The sequence below is a fragment of the Anser anser genome (assembly GCF_964211835.1).
Source record: "Anser anser genome assembly, chromosome: 4".
Classification (NCBI taxonomy): Eukaryota; Metazoa; Chordata; class Aves; order Anseriformes; family Anatidae; genus Anser; species Anser anser.
The window spans coordinates 48,099,021-48,113,916 of NC_139724.1; the positions used below are offsets into that span (position 1 = coordinate 48,099,021).

The 14,896-nt window shown below is 42.1% G+C and overlaps 1 long non-coding RNA gene across 4 annotated transcripts in view; it reads right to left on the minus strand.

Moving 5' to 3' along the window:
* Positions 1-1,110: 1,110 nt before the first annotated feature.
* LOC310899570 overlaps positions 1,111-14,896 on the minus strand; it is a 42,838-nt gene continuing 29,052 nt past the window's right edge. Inside the window, exons 6-10 of one of the 4 annotated variants that reach the window (XR_014584395.1) lie at positions 4,173-4,335; positions 3,802-3,884; positions 3,383-3,556; positions 3,076-3,111; positions 1,111-2,241 (exon numbers count right to left, since the gene is read on the minus strand). This is a non-coding gene — a long non-coding RNA (uncharacterized lncRNA). Of the gene's footprint in view, positions 2,242-3,075; positions 3,112-3,382; positions 3,557-3,801; positions 3,885-4,172; positions 4,336-10,236; positions 10,404-10,493; positions 10,607-10,772; positions 13,683-14,896 lie in introns of those variants that run through there. The other 3 variants (XR_014584396.1, XR_014584397.1, XR_014584398.1) reach the window with 3 other exon arrangements.

Here is a 14,896-nt window from a genome sequence, read left to right on the forward strand (position 1 = left end):
AATCAAAACAATTATTTGGAAGTAAGGCATGTTCTTCAATACAAAGTGTGGGTTTCCTTTTACAATCTTGCCTGTACGCCAAGGAACTAAAAAAAAAAAAGGAAAAAGAAATCACATTTATATACAAATGGCCCTCAGACTAGAGAGCCTTTACACTATTTGAAAGCTCTGATGATGATGCCTTACAGATTTAGGCTCTAAAGATAACAGAAATGACCAGTCTCAGACAGACAAAAGGGCTGGGCTGCTAGCGATGTCTTCTGTGTAATGTGCAAGAAGACTTTGTAGTACAGAGGAAACAAACAGGTAGAAATCAGAGTTACTTTTCAGCAGCACATTAGTTCAAGACTGCTTTATTTGGATGAATAGAAGCTTTTAAAGCTGTTTTCTTTCTCACTGCAGTTGAACTTTTCATAGGAAATGCACCATTTCTACAGAGGAACAGCCTAGGATGTTTGCCGTCTACTCTAAAAATGAAATAAAAACCTGATGAAGCATCAAGGGAAAGACAAGCCTTTCACTGGATATTTTTCCATAGGAATGAAACCCCAAACCACCACCAATCAACTAAAAGGAATCCTCTGCATTTCTTAGCTATACCACACACTTTCTTGACAACTCATTCACAGAAGTTGTGCTTGTCCTATTAAGGCATATTCCATGTGTGCAGATGGGCTTCCGCTGGTTTCAGGAGACTTCAGAGCAGGCTCATGTAGCATCACCTCTAAGGGGAGTTACATACTCAGTGCAAACAGAAGCAGCTCCCTTTGGGAAACTCCTGACCCCAAACACAATTTCCCTTGCCTCCGTACCACAGCCTGAAGAATGAGCTACTGTCTTCAAAACAAACACTCAAATGCTGCACTTCTCATTAGCTCCAAACTTTTGTCCCCTTATTCATGGGAAGGAGTACCTCACTCATCAAGCAGTCATTTCAGTGGCACTTCACAGAATAGTGCCTTATTTTATATGTGTAGTGCCTGCCTGGCCTGTGGCCCTGCGTGGCCAGAACTGCAGCCAACTGGAACAGGAATTCTAGCAGAAACAAGGCCCAGAGAGCACCAGCATCAGGTCACAAAGACTTACATAAAGGCAACAGGCGCAAAAATAAAGCCACATGACATCTGATCTTTACAGAAGGCCCCTACAATCTGTGATGTAGTAGAAGAGTTTTTAGCATGATTCATCCTGGTTTATCCAAATCCATCTATCCTTCAAGTTCAGATGCCTTCTCTGCTTTGCTGTCCTTTTCTCCCACGCTGCAGTACTGACCACAGGACAGGGGGTGGGGTGATGAAGAGTCTGGTCTTGGCAGTCAGTGTCCTCAGCAGTAATACCTTTGCATTTTACCTGCCTCTCACCTGCCTGACGTAAAGTCAGAAAAGATAACACAGATGCTGATATTTGTGGTCTCAAACAGCCCTCTAAGATCAAAAGCACATGAAACCACCTCATTAAATCTTCTTTATCACCTTTCTTTTAAGGACAGCAACATTTTTCAGGTGGGAACCACAGCAGCATATAGCAGGTGAAAGCCTAACCCCCTACATATAATCACACCAGACAAGCTCTTACTTCCCTAAGATCAGTCTGGCTACCCATAAAAGTATTGACACCTGAGAACATAGAGAGTGAAGGCTAGAGAGTGGTTCCGGCATCTTGACCACTTTTTGGACTCAGCATATTATTACTCTATATTATTTAATTGATCCTAAGCAAAAGAAACCAGCCTTGCTGTTCAACAAGTCACGATCTTCACCCCATTATTGATCACACTGTGTTGCCAACAGATGCTGTAAAGGAACTTGTTACAGTTTGACTCTGAATTCTGCTCTGTGATTTATAAAAAGGGAGTATTGTCCGAGTTGTCTCCAAAGCTACTGGACATTTCCTGAAAGAAGGGGCAAAGGGGAGGAAAACATAAAAAGGAATGTTAAAGAGGAAAAAAAAAAAAGCAATAAATATGACATGCTTGTGCTGCTTAAGGGAAGGCAGCCTGAACCCCAACACCTGCTGGACGTAATGGACTCTGAAGTGTTGTTTCAGAATTAATCAAGTCATTTAAAATCATAGCTGTAGTCTCCATTCACTACTCCTGTGCATAAACGCGCTGATCCCGATACTAATCCATGTTGGGTGACTTGAGCAATATATCACCATAATTGCCGTTTTAGGGCTGCAAATTGGAGCTAAAATAACCAGATGCAAAAGAGATGGCCGTATCATACTCTCAAGATGGATCTTCAAAGTTCAAGGAGAGTTCAAGCATGGAAGAGGCAATAGAGAGGGGTCAAGTGTAAGGAGATTGTTCATGTTCAAGAGGAATTAACTTTACAAATATATTGTTTCTGAGGTGGTAATTGTACCATCTTACAGCTATTCATACCTCATTTAATCTTTGCATTCTTCTCAGCCATTAGGGTGATTGTCCGTCATTGAAATAAATTTGATTTTGACAAAATATTCTGTTTTAAAACTGCAACTAATTTCACTGAGATTTTTTGCTTTGAAATAATTCTCTTTGAAACCACACAGCCCAGAACCAGCTATGAGATCTAGAAACTACAGGCTCTGAATCCATGCACAAGGCAGAAGTCGTGAGACTGCTGACTTACTTTACTGTCAGAGAGACAGGTAGTTAGGATGGCTTTTGATGATTAAATACAGAGTTTGAGAGCTCATCAAAAGGAACATTTAGAGTGCTGCTCTCACTCAAAATAATGCACAGTGTCTGTGGGCCTGGTCTGGAAGCTTCAGGCACTTGAGCTGCCACAGATTTTCAAGTTATTGACAAGGAAATATTTTCAAGTTATTGACAAGGAAATGCCTTTTAGGATTCAAGGTTATTATTTCTATGTAACTTGACAAACTAAAGTTCACATGAACAAAAAAGTCCACTCTTCTCTGAAGAAATGAAGGTAAATAGCTTGAAATACAAGCTACTTTTTGACACACAGGCTACTTTGAACAGACAGAAAAGATTAAAGGGTGAGACTAACAGCAGCAACAAATTGTATTGCTCTGCTTTGCTGGGACTTACAACAAAGTGAGTCTTCATTAATAAAGGAAACATACCATCAGAAAACAGCAACCCAGTACACCTCTGCAGTCCTGTAAAATGAAAACAAAAGGCATTTTAACAAGCAAGTGCATGACGAAGTTTTAGGCTGCTCATCAGCATGTTTAAGTAATTCCCTTATCTGATAGGCTTCTCTTCTGCAGAAGTCAGATGAGCCCATTAATTATGTGTTCCTCTTCCCTGCTTCAAATTGCACCATTAAAGTACGATTTCAGCTTATTGTTGAACTACCACCAGACCTTAGCATTACCGTTGGCATCTAATAAGTCATCTGCACAGCCGAGAGAGAGAAAACACGCATACCATTGTTTCTGTAAGGCTGGGTCGTAGGAGTCCCTACTGCAAAGCTGTGATTTAAACTTGCTCCCACTACAACTCCAGCGGACAAAGGGACAGCTTTTCAGACGATGTAAATCAGCTTAGCACCATTGTACCTCAGAGAGCTATGCTAATTCATCCTGGCGAGGATCTGGTGACCTGAGCGGATCCAAACAATGGCATTACAAAAAGCTAATGTGCTATGGGTTACTTGATAATTTCTGCAGCATAATTGGCCAACATGCAAACGTTAGAAATGATTGAAGTTTATAACTAATTGCAACCATTACCGAGACAGCATTATTTATGATTAACTGCATGTAGCAGGCCTGATTCTGATTACCCTTACAACTCATTTCAGACAGTTTTTTGACAGGTAGCTTGTGATTTTCCTGTGTGCCCACCTTCTGGCTTATGGAAGAGGTGAGCCCCCACAGCTGCAACATACTGAGAACACCAAGAAAGTCAGGTCTCCAGCATTTGAACCCTAGGGTGAGTGGGGAAAAAAAAAGCCCAAGATTAACTTGCCCTCTGATTTCCCTGCCCACAGAACTCTACTAGCCTACCAGATCCCTGGAGCCTAAGTCATCCTGGTGGGTTGTCTGCCCCACATCTATGCAGCTGTCAGGCAGGGTGGGACTACTGCAGCCTTATTTGCCAGGTTCAGAACTGGCATTACCTATGTTCCAAACACTAACATGGTGCTTCATATGTAACTGGCCGGATTTCCTCAAGAAGCTTACATCACATTTACTGTCCAAAATAAATAGCTTACATTTCCAGTTTTCTTCCACAGGTCTGGCCACTGAGTCTTGAAGAAAGCTTTTGGAAGCTGACTTTTTTTGGAAATCTACTTTCAACTATGGGTGATGAACCTAGAAATCTGGCTGGCAGGAAGATGACTCTCAGTAGCATTACTCAAGTAGCTTGGGAACATCCTACACAGAGAGAAAAATCAATGTAAATGCAAACATTACTCCCCCAAACACAGACACACACAAATACACCTAACTGTATGAAAACTAAGTCTATCAAAAAGTATCCCAGTTGGACACACTCATTACATTTGACACAGGCAAGTCAGAGTCTGGATCTCTTGTGCAGAATGAACAGCTCCATATCTTTATTTTTCTGAGAGCTCTTGTCTAAAAACAATCATCTGCAAATTGTAATTTTTCTCCACCTTTCATAAATATCAGCAATAGTGCAGTCCTCTCTCCCCCTCTCTTTTTCTTATTCAGGATATCAGGCAGATAAGAGTTATCAGTAAAGGTCATCCTCAATTTCTGTACAGAAATGATCTGTCTCCGGTATGTAATAAACATTTATCCATGCCTTTATTAGCTATATTGGATCTGACAGTTCTGTTAAACCATTTTCTTTCATTTTGCTAGGTCATGACGGTTAATGCTGCTAAAAAATCTCATCACTGCTTTTGATCACTGTATTGTCTTCTCTGTATTATCAGGATTTTGTAAAGGTAAGCACTGGCTTGAATGACCTATTAAAGTTACAGCCCGTTGAGTTCCTGGCTTTTTTCTCACCACAATAAAAAAGCGAAGGAGTGCAAAGCATAAATTCTACTTTCGGGGTTATATTTAGTTGTGCAGTTGACATTTAGTAGAGCAGTCACTTTAAGCCCACTTTGCATTGGTTTCACTCCATCTTTTTCACATCCTTGAGTTTCCGAAATGGTGTTGGAAGCCACACCATAGCAAATAAGCCCAATTAGTGGGACCAGGGGGTGATGTCCCAGTTAACCCCTAGCATACTAGCAGTGCATTAGGCATCTGCTCAGGGTTTTTAAACAATTCCCATGATTTATGAAGCAGATTCTGTCTGAAGATTGAGAAGCATTTTACACATATTCATTCATTCATTCACTCTCATACACTTGTGGTAGTAGCATGCATTCCGGATCCCATCAACATTCAGTAAGTACCAAAAGATCTTCAAAAAGTTAGGCACCTATGTCAGACTTTTTGCAATTCTCACCTCCCTCCTTCCAGGCTGATGTTTCAACCACTAGGACAGACTTTATTTCAGCTTAAAATGGTTCTCTCTAGTCCACTTCGGTACTTGCAATCCCAGTACAAACTGGAATAAAGACAGGACTTGGGCCCAGCCTTATCTTTCCAAGAATTCTACAGATTTTGGGCCCCCTGTCCTCAAACAAGTGAAGAAGAAAAGAGCTAAAAGAGCACTCCAAACCAGAGTGAGGAGCCAGAATAACTCCCTTGGGAGTGCAGAAACATATGTATGAAGTCAGTTTTAATTAGGATATCACAGCAGACATTCGGAGAATTTGGCCTCTGAAAGCCTTCCTAGGATACAGGTGCTCTTGGAGATGTCTATATTCTCTAAGGTTAAAAATTAAATAAATAAATAAAGCAAGGCACTAACAACTCTGAGTAAAAAGCAATACTATAATGGCCCCTCACCCTTTTACAGAGACTTTTTCCAGTAGCAGTTTGGTGTCTCTTGAAACAGGTACTCACTAAATGCAAGTTCTTTCTGTTTTCAGGTGATTTCCAACACTGGCCCAGAGAAAGCACTGGCAAAGCATAACACCCCAGAGAATATTAAAGAGTGTGCCCCATTCACAGCTGGCAAGCATTCCCAGAACTAGAATCCACAAAGGCAGTAATGGGAATGCAACTAACCCCAAATTACCTGGCAAGTCTCATTTTCAGTGCAACTCAGAGTCTCTAGAAGAAGTTTAATTTATGTTTAACCTAATGGCCCATGCTGTAAGGAAGTGGCAAGCTGGCACTGAGCAAAGGTCCTTCCAGCCCACTGTCCTGCCAACCATCATACCCAGAAACAACAGGCTGCAGGTGGCACAAGTATATGATGGAAACCTGTCCCAGATGGAAAGCATTCCTTAACCCCAGCGAGTAGCGAACAGCTTACACCCAGAAAAAAAAAAAAGACTATTACTGACTGCAGAACTGGGCAATATGGCGATACCACAGACAGACACAATGACTTTACTGTAGCTATGCTAAGTATCCATAGCTAAAAGCCTACTTTCTGGCTGAAGCCTTTTTTTCCATTACAGACTGTAACAATGGGCTTAAGGTTAGCAGTATTAAAGTGCACAGTACGTCTTCCTCTAAACAATCTGTTGCTTTTTGATTTCCACAAGTCTGCCCTTGTTCAGCAGCAACAAACCATGTTCTTCTGTTCTTCTCCTGAGCTGTACCCAACTGTAGCTTCACTAACTTCCCAAGTAAGATAGTGAGGGAGAAAGGCAACAGCTCACAAGATCAACAAGAAAAACTTTTTCCTGGTCTCCAGGACAACAGACATATCACAAAGACAAATCTCTCTGAGCACCTCTCCATATGCTCTCTGTCCCCCTGTGTCCTGCAGATCGGTGCTCACTGTGGTCTGTGCAATATATACCTGGTAGCATGAGAAGAGGTCCCACTTTCATGATAAAAATTAATGGTAACCTGTATATATACAGGCTTGTGTCTCTGCTGTCAGGACTCTGGTAAGCCCCAGTGAAATGCAGGAGTTGCCTACCCTGGCTCCATGCGTGCCAAAAATCCCACAACTTTCAACAAAGGAAGATCAAGGGTGTTAACCCCGATGCCCCAGCTAACTTAAACCAAACCTTGTTCCCGGTACCCACATTTGGAGAAAGACGCCCCTTACTTGTCTCTGAATGGCCACCCAGCATTAGTATCTCCCCATAATAATTCATGAACAGGCTTCAAATGGCGCAGGCTTGGAACTGAAGGTTGACTCAGACATGATTATCCCTTTCACCAGCCTAAGTTAGAAGAGCAGACAATAGACACACAGACCAATAGATGCACTCTGACCTTGATGTTTCAGACCACCAGGCTGTTAAACAAGAGGCAGGACCCCTGTGGTCATGGGAATCTCCAGCATGTGTTGAACACTGTAACATTATATTTATTGGTGAACTTTGTCTAAGCAATCTTTAACATTTTTCAGGTGCGTGCAATCTGCTTGCAGGATTTTATGCATTCTGTATACACAAATACCTACGCACAAGCATAGGTGAGGAATAGAAAGAGATAACTCCTCCTAACAGCTTTTAAGCGACCCGTTATCATCAGCTGCTACTGCCTGCAATTTTTCTTGTATTGCCCCTGCTCCTTTAGTGCAGTTGATAAATAAAAATATTGCTACTGAGCCTTCTCATACTGTAAATAGATAACAGCAGTTTTGATCCAGGGCTCTATTTCCTAGATACACTGCTTAAAAAGAGCAAAGTGGTTTCTGAGGGCTGGGAGTGTCCGAATTTTTGATTCCTGTGCTCCAGAGAATTCATCTTAAGTAGACAGCTTTGCCAGGCTTAGCTCATTCTCTATAGCTTTTCTTCTACACATCAAACCAGGACTCAAAGCGGATACGGAACAAATTAGTTTCGAAGGGCCAGTCTTCCAGGAAGGCTTGGGACACCTGATGTCTGACTTCTATATGAGCTGGCAGATTTGTGCAAAGAAGCGAGAACGGCCATTAAAATCACATAATTGTCCAATTTGCCAAGTTATTTGTCTTCAAAATGAGACATTTAACATGTCCTCCTATACTGATGAGTTTTAGGAGCCGAGAATAAACACAGTCCTAAAAAATAAAATCCATATCCAGATAATGCAGCTGGTAGTTAATGATTACAATATGTGACACTTCAAATATACCAAGTCAATCACATTTAGCTGATTTGTCTTCCCTATTTTTTTTGCTAAGCAGGCTAGCAAAAGAAGAAAAACGATTGATCTACTAACAAGTTTAACACAACCTTGAAATAAATTACATTCAAAAGCTAGAAGCCTGACTCAGTTTAATAGTTAAATCATTTATTCCTCTGCTTAAAAAAAAAATAATCCTGCCCTGAAGTCATTATCAGCATGATCCCCTATTTGAAGTCTTGCAAAATGTTCAAGGAACGGCCCTTGTGATTTGGCCAAAAGGAAACAACACGCTCAGCGGCTCTATGCAGGCCAAACAAAATGGAGACTCCCAGTATGAGAATATTAAATTATTATGCCTTTTGCAACAGGGGGCACAATTGTTAGTGGCCCCCTTCCTCTGATGGCCAAGCTACGTTCTTCCCTGCTGTGAGCATTCATTGTCATATCTAATATTTGCATGCTTTGATAATAATAAGATTGTCAAGATAATAGCAGGGAAGTTTCAGTAGAAACTCAATTTTCAAAAGCCAGCTGTGCACGGCCCCAGTCACTTTTTTCTAGGAAGATTCTTTCAACAAGCAAAATTAAGCCTTACTCTTGAGAAAAAATAAATTATTCCCCCCCCCCCCCCCCCCCCCCCCAAAAGAAGAAGAGAAGAAAGAAGTTATTGGAAAAGAGAAGGATGAAAACCACTTCCTGGAGAAATTATTTTTACGTAAGTTTAAACTTTCTTTTGTTCCCTAAAGCATTTTGGTCAGTGCAAGCAAATAATACTGCAAGCAGAAGAACAGGTCTTAAATCAGAGAATAATTACCTTTGTGAGCTTTATTGATTGCACTGATCTAGCTGAAAGAGTTTGGGGCTTTTCTCTCTCATCCACCTTTTTGCATGACATAAACATTCAACAGCTTAAATGAGGTGGGACATAATGTGATTTTTGGAAAGAATGGTAGTATTGTTGAAAACCACAAAATCTCTATTTCTTTGGGTTTTGGCAAACTCGCTTCTTTGTCCACACAAAATAGTGGTTTAAAACAAGAAAAATAAAAGAAAAAGAGAAAAGCCCACTCCTTTCTCCCTTTTTGCCCTGTATCCTTATTTCAGATAGCGTCATTTTGAGTTATCAAGGCTGAGGAACTTTTAAATTCTTATCAACAAACCTCTGCAAGGGTACGCATCCTGGGCCAAGCCCGTGGCAGACAGCAAGCCACACCTCTTTCCTGTATGTCGGGAGGGCCACGCAGCAACCTAAAGCAGCTGAAGACCTGTGCTGCGGCTAGTTGCTAGGAAGTCCTCGCATGTCTCTTCAGAACTTTTTGCTTATTTGGTCTGGTTTTATGCTTTATATGGTTTTCTTTTTAAAAGCATCTAAAGCAAAGCATTTTTCCAAATGCTACATAACCCACTCCAATTCACTTGAGATATACAAGTCCAAATTATGCCTCTGGAATAAGTAACTGCCTTTCTGTGAGTAAACGGCACTGAGATACACTGGTCCATAGTGACTTCAGCCCTTAAGACATTTCCTTGTTACCCAAGAGAGAGGGATAGAGAAGACCAGAGACAAAAACATCCTTTTACTAGGACAATGAGTGATGAAAACCAATCCCAAGCTAAGCAGACCATCACCCAATCTTGTTGACTATGCCAGTTTAACTGGGTCTCTATATAGTTATTCAGTATAATTAAGTTAATAAAGAACACTTCATAGAGTCCAAAACTCAGGTGCTGAAATGCTATTACCTTTCAGGTCATTTTGGAGAAGCAGAGAGTGCTCATTAGAGATCTGTGTTCTGACCCACTGCAGGAAGGAATAAATACCAAATTCAACTCTTGGGCCTGCCAGCAGAGATCCATTCACTGAACCCCTTGCATTTTCTTCCAACTGTATAACAGAAAACAGGATAAGTGTCCATAGTCTGCTCCATTCTTTGCATGTAGTTTTCCATGTAGTTTGGAAACTACATGGCTTTACATATTTCTGGCCATTGTACGCTTCCAGAAAGTCAGAAGCAGCTAGAATACGTGTACAGAAACCTATCTGTTTTTCAAATGAAAACAGGAATGTGTCTTTTCACTGTCTTTTCACTGTGAAATTATTTGCACAGCAAGAAATGAGCACAAATTACCAACAGGTCAAATACCTTCACTGACTTATATTTACAGTGCACTGCAGCCTGAGCAGGAGTTATCACAGAAGATGCAGCACTGAACAAGGGCAGAAGCATACAGGGTTGCCTAGCTGGAGCCTCAGGCAAGACCTACTAGAAAGACATTTCCTCCAAGGTAACAGTTCCCCAACGTGGCCAGGAAGCTGCCAAGAGAGTGACAATCTGTAGAAGCAAACAACAACAAGCAGAGATGCTAGCTAACTTGAGACTCCTAAGATAAATGAGTACTGAAATAAGAACGGAAAGTCATACTTTCACCAGGACTGCCTTCTTCAGAGAGGTCTGAAGAGCAGGTCACAGTGCTAAGAACTCATCATTTCCTGCCACTGAGTGATCCAGACAATGGTAACTCAGCACTATCGCCCCTATTAAATAACGACAAAGAAATCGTTTTGCAGATGTTTTCAAGTACACCCCATTATTCTACTAGAGTTTAGACAGACATATATTTATGCAAACATTTGCTTTAACACACAGCCTTGCTATTCCAAAAAGCGTTAATGCAATGCAGACGCTTGGCTTAACACTTACCTGATTCTGCCCTTGTCACTTTTGTGCATCTACCAGCAAAGCCAATTTCCGTGCCCAAGAGATGAAGTTATTTCTTTGCTTCATCTTGTGCTCATTTACCCAACTGCAGCTAAAGAAATCCAAAGCACATCCAAAGAATACATATGTGCAGTAACAACTGTCCCATTGCATGAACAGCATCTTTCACTAAACCAAGGTGCAAATTGTTTGGATTCAGGTGGTTACAGTAAAATAACGTACTGAATATATTTATAAAGGCACATGTACACACACACACAGAAACATATACATGCCAAGAAAGAAAATAAGTGTTCCATAATAGAAAGTTTGCAATGGGCAACTAAGCTTCCAACAGCACACACCGATTACAGGAATAACTTTGTGGCCTGAAGTCGTTGTTATTTCTGTATTATACCTTCTCCCATTGCTTGGTGTCTATGGAGTTCCATCAGTGTAAAAGACAGCAGAAAACTAGGTCTCCTTAATTCACTGCATTAAACTCCACATTTTAAACAGTGAAATTTGTCAAAATTGAACTTAGATATTACATAAACAAGACTACTTGATTTGCTGTTTTCTTTGCAGGTGAGAAAGCACTCAACGCATATTCATTACCACGGTACTAGCTCTTGGAAAAAAGAATCGGAAGCTTCTTCGGTGTCAGCTGGGATCCCTGGCCTCCTCTAAGAGGAGGGAGGAAAAACTGCATAAACAACCAGTACTGGAGGCTGCACTCTCAGCTGAAGTCAAGACAGTGGAAACAGCTTGAACTCCCTGACAACTTTATTTCTCTCCCTCTCTTGCTGGGCCTGCACTCCGGCTTTGAATTCCTGATGTGATGTTCAATTGTCCTCTAGGAGCTAGAAAGCTGACGTCATCATGCCTTTCAGAAGGAAATCTGTTATTCGGGCATGAAGAAGAAATGGAAGGGGTAGGAAGTAAGGAAAAAACAGTAATTTTTAGTCAAAAATGTAAGAGTCCCTCAAACAGCATAAATAAATTGTGGGCTTCGCTGTGGTTTTTCTCCTCTCGGACAAGCACAACAGCATGCATTTTGCTGAGAGCTGCTCGGTCTGAGGGGCCAACTTTATGACTTCCCACAACATAACTTTATCCTAAAGCTAGCCGATCAGTTCCTCTGAGAGGGGCAGTATGGGACAGAAAAGGAAAAGGGATGGGGGGGGAGGGGGGGGAGAAGCTTTTCTTTACACTTGTGCTGTTCTGAATGCGGACCATCTGTGCCCCCAGCTGGAGTGCTGGAGATGGTCTGGCACTTGAACCACACCATATTTACAGATCTAAACACAAATGGCTACTGCCTGATTGTTTCATGATTCATTAGTCAGACAAGCTCTCCTCTCCCGCCAGCACAGCTGTTACAGAGTAAACCTTTGTCACTTAATAGGCCTGATTATTACTTTCCATCAAAGGTATTGATCTGTGTCATCTCTACTTAAGGGAAAAGGGGAGAAGCGAAAAGGGGACCAAAATGTGTCGAAAAAACACGAAAGGGGGGGAAAAAATTTAAAAAACAATGACATTTGTATGGTGACTAGAGGCACCGGTCAATACGTTTAATCTCTCCTGGATGTACTGTATTCATGTATTCATTTACCACAGTGACTAGGTTACTCATGGAGATGAAACGTCTCACATGATGTGGCATTCCTTGCACTGCACCAGACTGCTGCAGTCACACAATATGGCCATGCATATAATTGGTCGGCAAAATACACAATGTGAATTAACAAATAGCATCTTAAAAAATAGAAATCAATTAAGTCGCACATGCAGCAGAAGGTAAGAACACAGGTTCATCTCTAAATGGCATGAGATAAAGAAATCGAGAGCGAGATTGTCGAGATTCATCCCAGGGTTAAGTCCTCATCCATCGAAGTCAGTGACACCACCCCAATTTGCACCAGCTGAGGAGCTGGCCCTTTTTGTTCAGCAAATGAGTGCAGGATAGGATGCGGTCTGTTACATAATTGTGATGCAGAGTATATTTACCACAGCTTGAGTGCTTCTACTTGCTCCAGTAGCCGCCTGACAAGCTGCCATTGCACCAATTGCAGTGTTATTGCGAATTCACTTACTCCATTCATGGGACGAGATGTGCAACGTCCAGATTGAGAGTTTCATTGCCTCTCTGATTCCCACGTTGTTATTAGCACCATTCTTGCTTCTATGCTGTATTTGAGGTGATGCTGGTACCCACCATCCCAGTGTCCAGGTAGACAGTTGAGAACCACGGATGTGGCTCAGGTGGCAGGCTTGAGGGGTGGAGAGAGAGCTCTTGAATAAAGATGCTTTCACTCGTTCCATTTTCCTTGCACTTAAAGCATCATCTCCAAGTCCTGAAGCCAAATCCCAAAGCCATTGTCCAGTCCTCTTTCAGAATAAGCAGCAGTGAAGATCAGCAAGAAATGCAGGAGAGAAAAGGCCCCACAGCAGAGATCACTTGGCATGGGCCCGCAGCAGTGCAACGGCGTCACTACTCAGGCTACTACAAAGAGCAATAAAATCCAGAAGTGCCTGTTCAGAGATGAAAAGGGCATTTAGAACTAGTGTGAGTGCTTCAAGGGCTGTGTTCAGTTCTCTTGCCTGATTTGGGAACAGTTTCGGGACCAAGCCCAAAATGAATGCTCGTCATCTATCACTGAAGATGTTCTTTCAGGATGAAATCCACTCCCCTTGTTCATAGTCTCAGTAGCTTTGGGACAGGACAAGGAATCATCTTCTTAGCCCTTTGGGACCACAGAAGCCCAAAACCTAAAATTCACACACAGTACAGTACACCCGTTTTTATATGGGCATGCACACCTGCTATATAACTCTGGTATCCCAAGCAGAAAGCAAGCTCTAGTGCCAAACAAGAAATTCCAGGATGGGACATCTGTCCTTTTCCATCTGAGGACAGAACAGATAAGAAATGCATAGGCCACTGGTAAATACTCAGTAAAGGAGATCTAGATATTCTTATGCAGACTGTTTGCTGTGTGGCCTGCAAGGACTGCCTCCCTTTCGTCACATTCCAACAAACCCCTTTATCAGCACCAACGCCTCTGAAGAGCAGTCTTCAAGCTGCCTTTCCTCAAGCAGGAAGCAAGGAAGCTTTTCCTTGCACTGACAATCGTGTTTTCAAAGCAAAATGGTCACTAAGATGTTACAAAGGGACTATTAGTCATTTAAGGCAGAGCACTGTTGAGAAAAGGAAGGAGAAACAGCTGGAACCAAAATGAGCAGTGTGGAAAACATGCTCAGAGCACCACATTTTCACCAGAGCTTAGCCTGCCTCCAGGGCAGGATCTGCTGTGTCCCACTGAGGTTCGCAGAGGGCAACGACAGACCCTTGTGTTGGAGGACTGGGAAGCAACCCATGCTCTCTTGAGACACACACGGGCATCTTAGCAACTATGACATAGAATGGTCCAGTACAGCCCAGCTTCCATACAAAGCTCTTAAACATACCAAAATATAAACACTTTTCTAGCTGTATCTGTGTCCTTAAGGAATCCTGGCCCTTCTACCCTAATACTTTCCCCCAGCCTACTAAGATCCCATTTCTACCCACTCACTCCCACATCCCTATGCATATGCATTTTCTCTGGATGGAAAGGAAAAAAAAATCAGAAGACAGCAGCACGTGACACCAAGCAAGAGTTGTGGCACACACAATCCATTGGAAAGTGTTGCTTGGCAATACTGCGTGTGCTCAGCTTCCCGCCAAGGGACCGGCGTTGTCCCTGTGCCAGGAAATCAACCATTCAGTTAACAGGCAAAGCAGCAAAAGCAGCGGCCACAGAAGACGGAGAAGCAGAAGGGAGCCGTCAAACCCAAGAGACACGCTTGCTCTCTTCTCCTCATGCACTACAACAAATAGCAGGGGGGAAAGGGTGGGGGTGGTGACTGAGGAACCAGAGAGATGCTGTAAATTTTAGCTTAACCCATGTATCTTCCTGATGCATCGAGGCAGAAAACTTCTTAGTCAGGGGTACAAGAGTGACCCAAAATGACATACCATGACAATATCCTTGCATTTAGGTTATGAGCAAAAACCTTTCCATTCGTGAGTTGTCTTAGAATGGAAAAGGGTGACATTTTATCACTGAATCATTTAGAAG